Genomic DNA, 14517 nt, shown 5'->3' with positions numbered 1-14517 from the left:
GACCCTTGTCATTTGTATGTCACTCTCAATTGTACGCATTTTACTTGACAAGTTTATTGTCACCGTGTCTTTGAGTACTTGACTTATAAATGTGAAGTCAGCCAACACCCTAAAGTCTTATCAGCATAAAAATAATAAAGAATCAGCACCGAGAGCCAAGAGCTCAGTGGTGTTCAGATTTGCCCCTGGTCCCTAATGTGTGTCTAACCACTGTGCCACTGTCCTGTTCCTGTCACACGTTTGAGTGTCTGTATGTCACTTCAGCCCTCCTTAGCCTTCACACTTTGACCAAATGTTTAACAACACAATAATCAAACACTTCAGTCAGTCGACATTTGTAGGTCATCTAAATACACCAAAGCGTCCCATTTGATCAAAGGCCTGATAAATCAAATTCACTGAGATGGCCGCCTTCTCTTCACACAACCTCAGGCTGACTGACAGGTGCTTGGGTATATAGCCTTGAAGGGTAGCATTGGTATGGAGTTCAAATTGCGTTTCAGTTCAAATGCTAGCAGCAGCCTGCTGTTCAGTGACACACCTGAGCTCTGCTTGTAGTCATCATGTCACTTATTGAGTTGTCTGTCTGTCCACCCGTCCTCACTTCTCTCTCTTTTCTTCACAGGCTGCTTAACTGTCATCTCACCTCCAGATGTTGCTCAGCTCTCTCCTCAGCTCTTTCTTCTCCACACTCACGACTGACTGAACTGGTCCTGAGCTTCAACAACAAAATGGATGATTCAGGAGTGGATCAGCTATGCGAGGGCTGAGGAGTGAAAACTGCAAATTAGAGAAACTGAAGTAAGTGAACAACAAGTGTTTGTGTGTGTTTGTGTGTTGAATTTTATTTCTTCTGACTTTATGGCTCTTTATGTTCCACATCCACCATATAAACATTGTTTTAATTAGGACAGACATCAGTGTCACACGTGGGCAGACAGATGGATGTGAAGGATGTCAAGGTGACAGCTACTGATTTCTTTTTAATTGTTAAATTCTTAAAGACAACATTGAGACCCTGAGCCCCTCGCCCACAGTGGTCTCTTTCATTTTCTCGTTGTCCTTTCTGTTCAGCCTGTTGTTTTATTTCTTGTCCCACAATCCCATGTTGTCCATTCTTTATTTTGATCTCGACCTTCTCCTCATCCTCTTGTTATGAACTAGAGAGTCTTCAACCACGTAAGTCCCAAATAAAACAAATCAAAATACCCACCAGAGGGAGGTACCATCAAACTCTGTGTAGGCACCAAAAAGGGCGATGAAGAATCTTTATAAATACAAAGGATTATTTTCGAAAAAAATGCTCTAAGGCACAAAATAAACTCCAAAGAGCATAAGAGGAGTTGCTGAAGCAACAAAGGGAATCCAAGGCCAACAACGACCCAATACACAAAGTCAAAGTACAGTAATAAAATCAAAACTCTGTTAATGATCAAAGCACAAGAATAGTCACAAAGGTAACTTAACTCAGCACAGCAGGAATCAAAAGGATTAGAATTTAAAGAGTGTGGACAGTAAGGTGACACAGGAGGTGACCACAGGTAGACAGACAGCTCTGCAGGTGTCCATCATTACTGGCGAGTCTTCTGTCATCTCAACTATATACAAGTATACAGATAGACGAAATTGCAAAGCTCAGCGTCCATTCAGAGTGTAACATCATGAAGTGCAAATAATGCATTAAAAATAAAATAAAAATAGAATTAAAATTAAAATTAAAACACAAACAAGTCAAGACAAAGAAGTAGCATCAATATTGACGTGTAGTAAGAAATATGAACATTGATGCAATGTATGGTATTTGCAGTCTAGATACATACTGTAAATATAGTCAATAGATATGTCATTTAATAAATAAATAATAGATATAGATAATACAGAACTTATCAGTGTATGATAATAGTTGTTTAAGACATGTAAACAATGATAGGTCAGAATGTTTCACAGCAGAAGGATAAAGAGTGACAAAATCCTTAAAGGTCAGTATGAGATTTTCAATGACTGACATGTATACAAGTTCTGTTTTTCGAGGTGGTTGAGTCCATGTGGAAGGTCCCAGGGGCAGCCGGAGTCTGACAGCTTGGGGGTAAAAACTCTCCTGCAGCCTGGCAGATCTGGCTCTGATGCTGCAGTATCTTCTCTTGGATGGCAGAAGTGTGAAAAGTCCATGTGAGGGGTGTAAGGGGTCCTGCACAATGCTGACAGTGCGTTTGTAAAATATGTCCTGCAGTGAAGGGGGAGGCACCATAATAATGTTCTCTGCTGTCTTTGCAGGAGGAGAAACACAGTCAGTGTGAGGAGAAGAGATGACTAAAGTGACAGAAGACAAAGAGGAGTAGACAGCTAGAGATGGACTGGAGTGACAGATAATGAACAATGCGAATAGAATAGCAAAGATGAGGAGAGACAAGAGAAGGAGATGAACAGAATGAAGAAAAGGGCAAATAAAAGAGGAGGACAAGGCAGAGGATAAGAAGAAGTAGAGAGAGGAGGACAGACAGAGGAACAGGAGGAAAGGTGGACAGCAGCAGTAGAAATGACCAGCCAGCCATACACAGAAAGAGAAGGTCACAGGGAGGAGAGGATTAGGACTGAAGGCAGTGTGGACAGTAAGGTGGGAGACACAGGAAGTGACCGCCATTATAGCCAAGGTGACTGAACAGGACAACATCATTCTACAAGACATGACCCCCAGGTCTACACAGGACATTGACATATATCTGTCAGTGGGCTTAGTGACCGACAGGTGGACACACACATCATGTGCAGTAGACGTCCAGAGACACTGAGAGGATTCTGGGAAGGTGACCTCAGTGAGCGTGTCAGTGAGATACTCCAGTGTGAGGAGTGGCGCCCTCTTGTGTTTGTAACTCACACTTGTGTCTCTTGTGGGACATTAAAACAAGAATCTCACCACATGATCAGTGTAGGCTGTCACATGACTTTCTCAATAATCCAGTATATAGCGCCTTTTTGATATTTTTATACACACATGGTCTTCACTGATGTCATCACAGGTCCAGACCCTCTGCCTCACAAGTCCTTCTTTTGTCATTTCAGTCAGTCAGGGTCTTCCTCAATGCCAGCAGACAATCAAATGGCCGACTGGAGATGTGAATAATTTGACGTCACTAAGGACACCTGTCACACTAGTCCTGTGCTCCACTGGTCACTCTGGTCACTGCGTGATTCTCTTTACTACTAAATACAAAGCTGTGTGGTGACACATGTCAGGGGTCAGTGGTCGTGTGCAGGTTTTTAAATTAAAATGGTGGACTCAGAGGGGCGTAGGTGGATGTGGTGGTGTGGGGGAGCAGAGCAGCCCTGGAGTGTTGGTGGTGAATTGGCAGAGTGCACTTTACACCTGCAGACACGTGGGGTTCAGCCAGTGTTCTCATTAGTGTTCTGGGGTGTGAAATTAAACACCTGCACCCCAGTGAGTTTAAAATGAGCCTGAGCAGAATAGTCAAGAACAAAACTGAGCAGGAAAAAAATGAAAAGATAGAGATGGAGGTTAAATGAGAAATAAAGTAAATGCAGAATCGTCACTGAGCTGATGCAGTAGAGTGGAGGTCAAGAAGTGACCATGAGAGGAGTGAGCACATGGATTTCAAAAGGTAAGGTCAAAACCCGCCTCATTTTTATCTATGGATTATTATTGACTGTTTACTGTGATTTTAACCTCCACCAATGAACACTCTTTTATTGGGGAATATTAATTTATTTGTTACTTTATTTGTTGAAGAAGCACTTCACTTTATTTATGTTTTGAAGGGAGAGAGGACAAGCCAAAGAGCTGAGACAAGCTTGGGACAATTCTGTGCACATAGCTGTGTGACAAATGAGAACTAGTAACCCATATTTTAAAATAAGTTAAAGTTTTGTTAAAGCTATCTCAAGTTGTTTTTGAGATATCTTGAAATACATTCTAAGATATCTCAAGTGAAGTAGAGACCCATTTAAAGATATCATGAAATGAATTTGAGATTTCTAAAATGTATTTTAGGTCTTTCAAATAAAAGTGAATGAATTTCAAGATATCTTAAAATAACTTTCCATATGGTGGGCCAAATGAACATTTAGAGATATCTGGAAGTGCATTTTAGATATCAGTCAGTCATCATCCAACCCACTATATCCTAACTACAGGGTCACGGGGTCTGTTGGAGCCAATCCCAGCCAACACAGGATGCAAGGCAGGAACAAACCCAGGCAGGCGCCAGCCCACCGCAGGTCACACACACACAAACACACCAAGCCAAGCACACAGTAGGGACAATTTAGGATCGCCACTGTACCTAACCGGCATGCCTTTGGACTGTAGGTGGAAACCAGAGCACAAGGAGGAAGCCCACACAGACACAGTGAGAACATGCAAACTCCACACAGGGAGGACCTGGGAAGCAAACCTAGGTCTCCTAACTGCAAGGCAGCAGCGCTACCACTGCGCCACCATGCCATTTTAGATATCTCACAGTGAATTAAAGATATATGGAAATGCATCTGTTTTGTCTTGGTAGAGTTCTACATTACTCTCCTTCCCCTTTATATTATTAATGTGTAGCCTTTTTAGAATGCCTCAAATCTCCCAGACTTACCCCTGTTTATAAAGTATTGTACCATATAACTTCTCCCCACCTTCCCTTCTACATGTATAACCTCAGGCAATTAGGTGTAGTAAAAGACAATCAGGAGTTAAGTTACACTTTAAATAATGTATTATTGATAATATTCATAAATAATAACAATAAGCAAAGTACAAGTGAATACTGGCAACCATACAACCTGATAAATGGTGTTGTGTAGTTTCAGGCGGCACACAGACCTGTTAGTTACTTTAAGTGTCTCTAGTTAAGTCTTCATTTGTGGTCAGCCATCTTCATTGTGTTGTCCTTTTCAGTTCATGGTGTGTGAGATGCTCTTTCATCAGATATTTGTAAGAGAGAGAATGAGGGGTAAAGCAAGCAAATTTATAGATTCTCTGTCCACACCCTACAGCCAATAGGGTGTCGTGGTACTTAAAGGCTTCTGATACAATCCAGTTCCAAACAGCCATACTTCAGTGGGGTATTTTTCATACGTGATTACTCGTTTAGCGGATGTAATTGTTGACGATTTGGCCTGATTCTGGATCTGTCGGTTTTTGAAACTCTTGCTGGATGTGTTGTCATAGCAGAACATCCAAATCCTCAGACCTGCTCGGAGAAGGTTTGTTCTATGTATGCAAGGATTAGCTCACACACTTAATCAGTGTCCGTACATGGAATTCATTCGGTCATGGCTTCGCGGTCATGAATGAGTGACCAATTGATATCGGTGCAAATTATAAGAAGAGAATTTCATATAGAGAGGGTTTTGTGCAATCGGCAAGATCCTTTATTGCTCCTGGAGGAAATTCTTTTTGAAAGATACTGCTTTAGCGAAGGGGAATATTGTACCTCAAAGATTTATTATCACCTTATATTCAAGTCAAACTAGGCAAAGTCGGGCTCTCACAACCACACAGACACTTTTGCGGCACTTTTTTATATACTGTAGGCGATGCAGAAAATCATCTAAAAGTGCAGTTTGCCAGGCAATTCGTAAAGTCTGTTTGGCTCTGAAATATTTCCTTTGGGTTTTCATATTGTTTCCTGGACACCTGCGTATGCAGACCATAAAAGAGGCGTTTCATGCCATTGCAGTTGGTGATACACAGGCAAAAACACCCACAGTGCCATAAAGAATCTCACAATCAGCTTAACATTCTCATTACCCAGGATTTCCAAATGTGATTGGGACACATGGGACTGATCAGAGTGGAGTTTGATCAAACATTTGGAAGATTTACCACTCCTCCTGATGAATAATCAGACAGTGTCTTCATCAAATATTTGACCTTCGTCAATATCTCGTTGGTCAGACACAAGTTTTAGGGATAAGACATTCACTGCAACTGACCCACCCAAAAGAGGGCTATATGTGACATACCTATAGCACACATTGAGGACAAATATATGCAATGACCACCCTTTACCTGAAATGAAGTGACCACTGCATCCTGCCACTGGTTCTGAGGAGGATCTTCCCCCTGGAATGCCCTCAGAAACAGGGCGATGGGCATTTTGCTGGAGAGCCAACTCTTCTGTAGGGGTTAGGTCTGGACCGCGTGGACTCCACCTGTTTTTTGCTTGTCTGCCTTCTTATTAGCTTTAAAATTAATGTTTTTTATATTATATATGATTCTTTATGTCAACAGTTCTTTAAATAGTTATATACCAATATTTACCAGTATATTCTTGTACTTCACTTTAACCTGTTCCCATGTTCTCACGTTTGATCTGGAATTATGACATATTAAATAATAATTAATCTAACACATAGGAAATGAAACACTGCATCCAATAATTACAATGCACACTACTTAGCGTTTAATTTGTCGGCCACTTCTTGCCAGTCGTCTTTTCTGGTTTGGGCTGCTTTTGCAGTGTTACCCCTTGTCCATATTAAATCTTGAAATTCTTCATATCCTTCGAGTAAAGGTCCTGCTCGCTTGTGTGAAAAAATGTGCCTGTTCTTTCGTCATTTTGTTACAGCCTATCAAAGACTTGCTGATCATGTTTTCTAGACTCAATATATATGGACTTTTCACTCAGTGCGGCGCATACAATCATCTCGGACGATTAGATCCAGCTAAACTAATCTACTACATCGCTGCGTTTGAAAAACTGACTTATCCCAGATGAGTTTCACGGCATTAGCTCATCCAAGATGAGGCATCTGATCTTAGATGATTTAAGCGACGTACGGAAAATACCCCCACACCAATGGGGCAGAGAACACTTTCACACCCACCCCTGTGAAACTTGCCAGTTAGGCAGCCTGGCTTTCCTGTGATGATTGACTGAGAGTCTTCAGCAGAGAAACACTTACTAAACATTTCTGAGGCACTTCCTCCAACCCTGTCAAAAAATTCCTAAAAGGGGGGCAATGGGTTCTTAAACCATCAAACCATTGGCCATTGAAAAGATAGAGATGGAGGTTAAATGAGAAATAAAGTAAATGCAGAATCGTCACTGAGCTGATGCAGTAGAGTGGAGGTCAAGAAGTGACCATGAGAGGAGTGAGCACATGGCACTTCAAGGGGTAAGGTCAAAACCTGCCTCGTTTTTATCTATGGATTATTTATTGACTGTTTACTGTGATTTTAACCTCCACCAATGAACACTCTTTTTATTGGGGAATATTAATTTATTTTTAACTTATTTGTGAAGAAGCACTTCACTTTATTTAGGTTTTGAAGGGGAGAGAGGACAAGCCAGGAAGAGCTGAGACAAGCTTGGGACAATTCTGTGCACATGGCTATGTGACAAATGACAACTAGTAACCCATACTTTGAAATAAGTTAATGTTTTGTTAAAGCTATCTCAAGTTGTTTTTGAGATATATTGAAATACATTCTAAGATATCTCAAGTGAAGTAGAGACCCATTTAAAGATATCATGAAATGAATTTGAGATCTCTAAAAGTGTATTTTAGGTCTTTCAAATAAAAGTGAATAATTTCAAGATATCTTAAAATAACTTCCCCTATGGTGGGCCAAATGAACATTTAGAGATATCTGGAAGTGCATTTTAGGTATCAGTCAGTCATCATCCAACCCGCTATATCCTAACTACAGGGTCACGGGGGTCTGCTGGAGCCAATTCCAGCCAACACAGGATGCAAGGCAGGAACAAACCCAGGCAGGGCGCCAGCCCACCACAGGTCACACACACACAAACACACCAAGCCAAGCACACAGTTGGGACAATTTAGGATCGCCATTGCACCTAACCTGCATGCCTTTGGACTGTAGGTGGAAACCAGAGCACAAGGAGGAAGCCCACACAGACACAGTGAGAACATGCAAACTCCACACAGGGAGGACCTGGGAAGCAAACCTAGGTCTCCTAACTGCAAGGCAGCAGCGCTACCACTGCGCCATCGTGCCGCCCATTTTTGATATCTCGCAGTGAATTAAAGATATATGGAAATGCATCTGTTTTGTCTTGGTGGAGTTCTACATTACTCTCCTTCCCCCTTTTATATTATTAATGTGTAGCCTTTTTTAGAATGCCTCAAATCTCCCAGACTTACCCCTGTTTATAAAGTATTGTACCATATAACTTCTCCCCACCTTCCCTTCTACATGTACAACCTCAGGCAATTAGGTGTAGTAAAAGACAATCAGGAGTTAAATTACAATTTAAATAATGTATTATTGATAATATTCATAAATAATAACAATAAGCAAAGTACAAGTGAATAATGGCAACCATACAACCTGATAAATGGTGTTGTGTAGTTTCAGGCGGCACACAGACCTGTTAGTTACTTTAAGTGTCTCTAGTTAAGTCTTCATTTGCGGTCAGCCATCTTCATTGTGTTGTCCTTTTCAGTTCATGGTGTGTGAGATGCTCTTTCATCAGATATTTGTAAGAGAGAGAATGAGAGGTAAAGCAAGCAAATTTATAGATTCTCTGTCCACACCCTACAGCCAATAGGGTGTCGTGGTACTTAAAGGCTTCTGATACAATCCAGTTCCAAACAGCCATACTTCAGGGGGGTATTTTTTGTTCGTGGATTTCTCGTTTAGCCAGATGTAATTGTTGACGATTTGGCCTGATTCTGGATCTGTCGGTTTTGAAACTCTTGCTGGATGTGTTGTCATAGCAGAACATCCAAATCCTCAGACCTGCTCGGAGAAGGTTTGTTCTATGTATGCAAGGATTAGCTCACACACTTAATCAGTGTCCGTGCGTGGAATTCATTCGGTCATGGCTTCGCGGTCATGAATGAGTGACCAATTGATATCGGTGCAAATTATAAGAAGAGAATTTCATATAGAGAGGGTTTTGCGCAATCGGCAAGATCCTTTATTGCTCCTGGAGGAAATTCTTTTCAAAAGATACCGCTTTAGCGAAGGGGAATATTGTACCTCAAAGATTTATTATCACCTTATATTCAAGTCAAAATCGGCGAAGTCGGGCTCTCACAACCACACAGGCACTTTTTATATACTGTAGGCGATGCAGAAAATCATCTAAAAGTGCAGTTTGCCAGGCAATTCGTAAAGTCTGTTTGGCTCTGAAATATTTCCTTTGGGTTTTCATATTGTTTCCTGGACACCTGCGTATGCAGACCATAAAAGAGGCGTTTCATGCCATTGCAGTTGGTGATACACAGGCAAAAACACCCACAGTGCCATAAAGAATCTCACAATCAGCTTAACATTCTCATTACCCAGGATTTCCAAATGTGATTGGGACACATGGGACTGATCAGAGTGGAGTTTGATCAAACATTTGGAAGATTTACCACTCCTCCTGATGAATAATCAGACAGTGTCTTCATCAAATATTTGACCTTCGTCAATATCTCGTTGGTCAGACACAAGTTTTAGGGATAAGACATTCACTGCAACTGACCCACCCAAAAAGAGGGCTATATGTGACATACCTATAGCACACATTGAGGACAAATATATGCAATGACCACCCTTTACTTGAAATGAGGTGATCACTGCATCCTGCCACTGGTTCTGAGGAGGAGCTTCCCCCTGGAATGCCCTCAGAAACAGGGCGATTGGCATTTTGCTGGAGAGCCAACTCTTCTGTAGGGGTTAGGTCTGGACCGCGTGGACCTCCACTATGTTTTTGCTTGTCTGCCTTCTTATTAGCTTTAAAATTAATGTTTTTTATATTATATGTGATTCTTTATGTCAACAGTTCTTTAAATAGTTATATACCAATATTTACCAGTATATTCTTGTACTTCACTTTAACCTGTTCCCATGTTCTCACGTTTGATCTGGAATTATGACATATTAAATAATAATTAATCTAACACATAGGAAATGAAACACTGCATCCAATAAGTACAATGCACACTACTTAGCGTTTAATTTGTCGGCCACTTCTTGCCAGTCATCTTTTCTGGTTTGGGCTGCTTTTGCAGTGTTACCCCTTGTGCATAATAAATATTGAAATTCTTCATATCCTTCGAGTAAAGGTCCTGCTCGCTTGTGTGAAAAAATGTGCCCGTTCTTTCGTCATTTTGTTACAGCCTATCAAAGACTTGCTGATCATGTTTTATAGACTCAATATATATGGACTTTTCACTCAGTGCGGCGCATACAATCATCTCGGACGATTAGATCCAGCTAAACTAATCTACTACATCGCTGCGTTTGAAAAACGACTTATCCCAGATGAGTTTCACGGCATTAACTCATCCAAGATGAGGCATCTGATCTTGGATGATTTAAGCGACGATGGAAAATACCCCCACACCAATGGGGCAGAGAACACTTTCACACCCACCCCTGTGAAACTTGCCAGTTAGGCAGCCTGGCTTTCCTGTGATGATTGACTGAGAGTCTTCAGCAGAGAAACACTTACTAAACATGTCTGAGGCACTTCCTGCAACCCTGTCATAAAATTCCTAAAGGGGAATGGGTTCTTAAACCATCAAACCATTGGCCATTGAAAAGATAGAGATGGAGGTTAAATGAGAAATAAAGTAAATGCAGAATCGTCACTGAGCTGATGCAGTAGAGTGGAGGTCAAGAAGTGACCATGAGAGGAGTGAGCACATGGCACTCAAGGGTAAGGTCAAAACCTGCCTCATTTTTATCTATGGATTATTATTGACTGTTTACTGTGATTTTAACCTCCACCAATGAACACTCTTTTATTGGGGAATATTAATTTATTTGTTACTTTATTTGTTGAAGAAGCACTTCACTTTATTTATGTTTTGAAGGGGAGAGAGGACAAGAGGAAGAGCTGAGACAAGCTTGGGGACAATTCTGTGCACATGGCTATGTGACAAATGACTTCTAGTAACCCATACTTTGAAATAAGTTAATGTCTTGTTAAAGCTATCTCAAGTTGTTTTTGAGATATATTGAAATACATTCTAAGATATCTTAAGTGAAGTAGAGACCCATTTAAAGATATCATGAAATGAATTTGAGATTTCTAAAATGTATTTTAGGTCTTTCAAATAAAAGTGAATGAATTTCAAGATATCTTAAAATAACTTCCCCTATGGTGGGCCAAATGAACATTTAGAGATATCTGGAAGTGCATTTTAGGTATCAGTCAGTCATCATCCAACCCGCTATATCCTAACTACAGGGTCACGGGGGTCTGCTGGAGCCAATTCCAGCCAACACAGGGTGCAAGGCAGGAACAAACCCAGGCAGGCGCCAGCCACCGCAGGTCACACACACACAAACACACCAAGCCAAGCACACAGTAGGGACAATTTAGGATCGCCACTGTACCTAACCGGCATGCCTTTGGACTGTAGGTGGAAACCAGAGCACCAGGAGGAAGCCCACACAGACACGGTGAGAACATGCAAACTCCACACAGGGAGGACCTGGGAAGCAAACCTAGGTCTCCTAACTGCAAGGCAGCAGCGCTACCACTGCGCCATCGTGCCGCCCATTTTTGATATCTCGCAGTGAATTAAAGATATATGGAAATGCATCTGTTTTGTCTTGGTGGAGTTCTACATTACTCTCCTTCCCCCTTTTATATTATTAATGTGTAGCCTTTTTTAGAATGCCTCAAATCTCCCAGACTTACCCCTGTTTATAAAGTATTGTACCATATAACTTCTCCCCACCTTCCCTTCTACATGTATAACCTCAGGCAATTAGGTGTAGTAAAAGACAATCAGGAGTTAAGTTACACTTTAAATAATGTATTATTGATAATATTCATAAATAATAACAATAAGCAAAGTACAAGTGAATATTGGCAACCATACAACCTGATAAATGGTGCTGTGTAGTTTCAGGCGGCACACAGACCTGTTAGTTACTTTAAGTGTCTCTTTTTAAATCCTCATTTGTGGTCAGCCATCTTCATTGTGTTGTCCTTTTCAGTTCATGGTGTGTGAGATGCTCTTTCATCAGATATTTGTAAGAGAGAGAATGAGGGGTATAGCAAGCAAATTTATAGATTCTCTGTCCACACCCTACAGCCAATAGGGTGTCGTGGTATAAAGGCTTCTGATACAATCCAGTTCCAAACAGCCATACTTCAGTGGGGTATTTTTCATACGTGATTACTCGTTTAGCGGATGTAATTGTTGACGATTTGGCCTGATTCTGGATCTGTCGGTTTTTGAAACTCTTGCTGGATGTGTTGTCATAGCAGAACATCCAAATCCTCAGACCTGCTCGGAGAAGGTTTGTTCTATGTATGCAAGGATTAGCTCACACACTTAATCAGTGTCCGTGCGTGGAATTCATTCGGTCATGGCTTCGCGGTCATGAATGAGTGACCAATTGATATCGGTGCAAATTATAAGAAGAGAATTTCATATAGAGAGGGTTTTGCAATCGGCAAGATCCTTTATTGCTCCTGGAGGAAATTCTTTTCAAAAGATACCGCTTTAGCGAAGGGGAATATTGTACCTCAAAGATTTATTATCACCTTATATTGAAGTCAAACTCGGCGAAGTCGGGCTCTCACAACCACACAGACACTTTTGCGGCACTTTTTTATATACTGTAGGCGATGCAGAAAATCATCTAAAAGTGCAGTTTGCCAGGCAATTCGTAAACTCTGTTTGGCTCTGAAATATTTCCTTCAGGTTTTCATATTGTTTCCTGGACACCTGCGTATGCAGACCATAAAGAGGCGTTTCATGCCATTGCAGTTGGTGATACACAGGCAAAAACACCCACAGTGCCATAAAGAATCTCACAATCAGCTTAACATTCTCATTACCCAGGATTTCCAAATGTGATTGGGACACATGGGACTGATCAGAGTGGAGTTTGATCAAACATTTGGAAGATTTACCACTCCTCCTGATGAATAATCAGACAGTGTCTTCATCAAATATTTGACCTTCGTCAATATCTCGTTGGTCAGACACAAGTTTTAGGGATAAGACATTCACTGCAACTGACCCACCCAAAAAGAGGGCTATATGTGACATACCTATAGCACACATTGAGGACAAATATATGCAATGACCACCCTTTACCTGAAATGAAGTGACCACTGCATCCTGCCACTGGTTCTGAGGAGGAGCTTCCCTTGGAATGCCCTCAGAAACAGGGCGATTGGCATTTGCTGGAGAGCCAACTCTTCTGTAGGGGTTAGGTCTGGACCGCGTGGACCTCCACCTGTTTTTTGCTTGTCTGCCTTCTTATTAGCTTTAAAATTAATGTTTTTTATATTATATATGATTCTTTATGTCAACAGTTCTTTAAATAGTTATATACCAATATTTACCAGTATATTCTTGTACTTCACTTTAACCTGTTCCCATGTTCTCACTTTTGATCTGGAATTATGACATATTAAATAATAATTAATCTAACACATAGGAAATGAAACACTGCATCCAATAATTACAATGCACACTACTTAGCGTTTAATTTGTCGGCCACTTCTTGCCAGCCATCTTTTCTGGTTTGGGCTGCTTTTGCAGTGTTACCCCTTGTGCATATTAAATCTTGAAATTCTTCATATCCTTCGAGTAAAAGGTCCTGCTCCGCTTGTGTGAAAAAATGTGCCCGTTCTTTCGTCATTTTGTTACAGCCTATCAAAGACTTGCTGATCATGTTTTCTACACTCAATATATATGGGCTTTTCAATCAGCGCGGGCGCATACATTCATCTTGGATGAATAGATCCAGCTAAACTAATCTACTACACTGCTGCATTTGAAAAACCGACTTATCCCAGATGAGCTTCACCGGCATTAACTCATCCAAGATGAGGCATCTGATTTTAGGTGATTTAAGCGACGTACGGAAAATACCCCCACACCAATGGGGCAGAGAACACTTTCACACCCACCCCTGTGAAACTTGCCAGTTAGGCAGCCTGGCTTTCCTGTGATGATTGACTGAGAGACTTCAGCTTAGAAACACTTACTAAACATGTCTGAGGCACTTCCTCCAACCCTGTCAAAAAATTCCTAAAAGGGGGGCAATGGGTTCTTAAACCATCAAACCATTGCTGTTATTATCAATAATGTAACACTAATATTACATTTGCTTTGTCTTAGTTACAAATAAAGACATACAAAATATTCATCAACTTGTATGCAAAATTTCACATCACAACAGCATCTATTTCAAGATATCTGAAATCATTTAAAGATCTCGAAATCACCTCCTATTATTCTTTCACTAGGACTTCCTGTCTATGTTAAGATATCTCAAATTGTTTTGAGATATCGAGATTGCACAGGAAGTTATTTTAAGATATCTGAATATATAATTAAGATATCTTAAAAAGCAATCTTGAAATTCACTGTTGTTTGAGTTAAGCAAAATACATTTTTAGATATCTCAAATTCATTTCATGATATCTTTAATTGGGTCTCTGCTCCACTTGAGAAATCTTAGAATGCATTTCATGATATCTCAAATTGAGATTAACATTGTTATAATATTGACATTTAATTGTTTGCAGATATCTCAATTGCATTTTCAGATATCTACAATACAACTTAAGA

Source organism: Polypterus senegalus, unplaced genomic scaffold (assembly GCF_016835505.1).
Source record: "Polypterus senegalus isolate Bchr_013 unplaced genomic scaffold, ASM1683550v1 scaffold_4972, whole genome shotgun sequence".
Classification (NCBI taxonomy): Eukaryota; Metazoa; Chordata; class Cladistia; order Polypteriformes; family Polypteridae; genus Polypterus; species Polypterus senegalus.
This window is presented reverse-complemented; position numbering follows the sequence as displayed.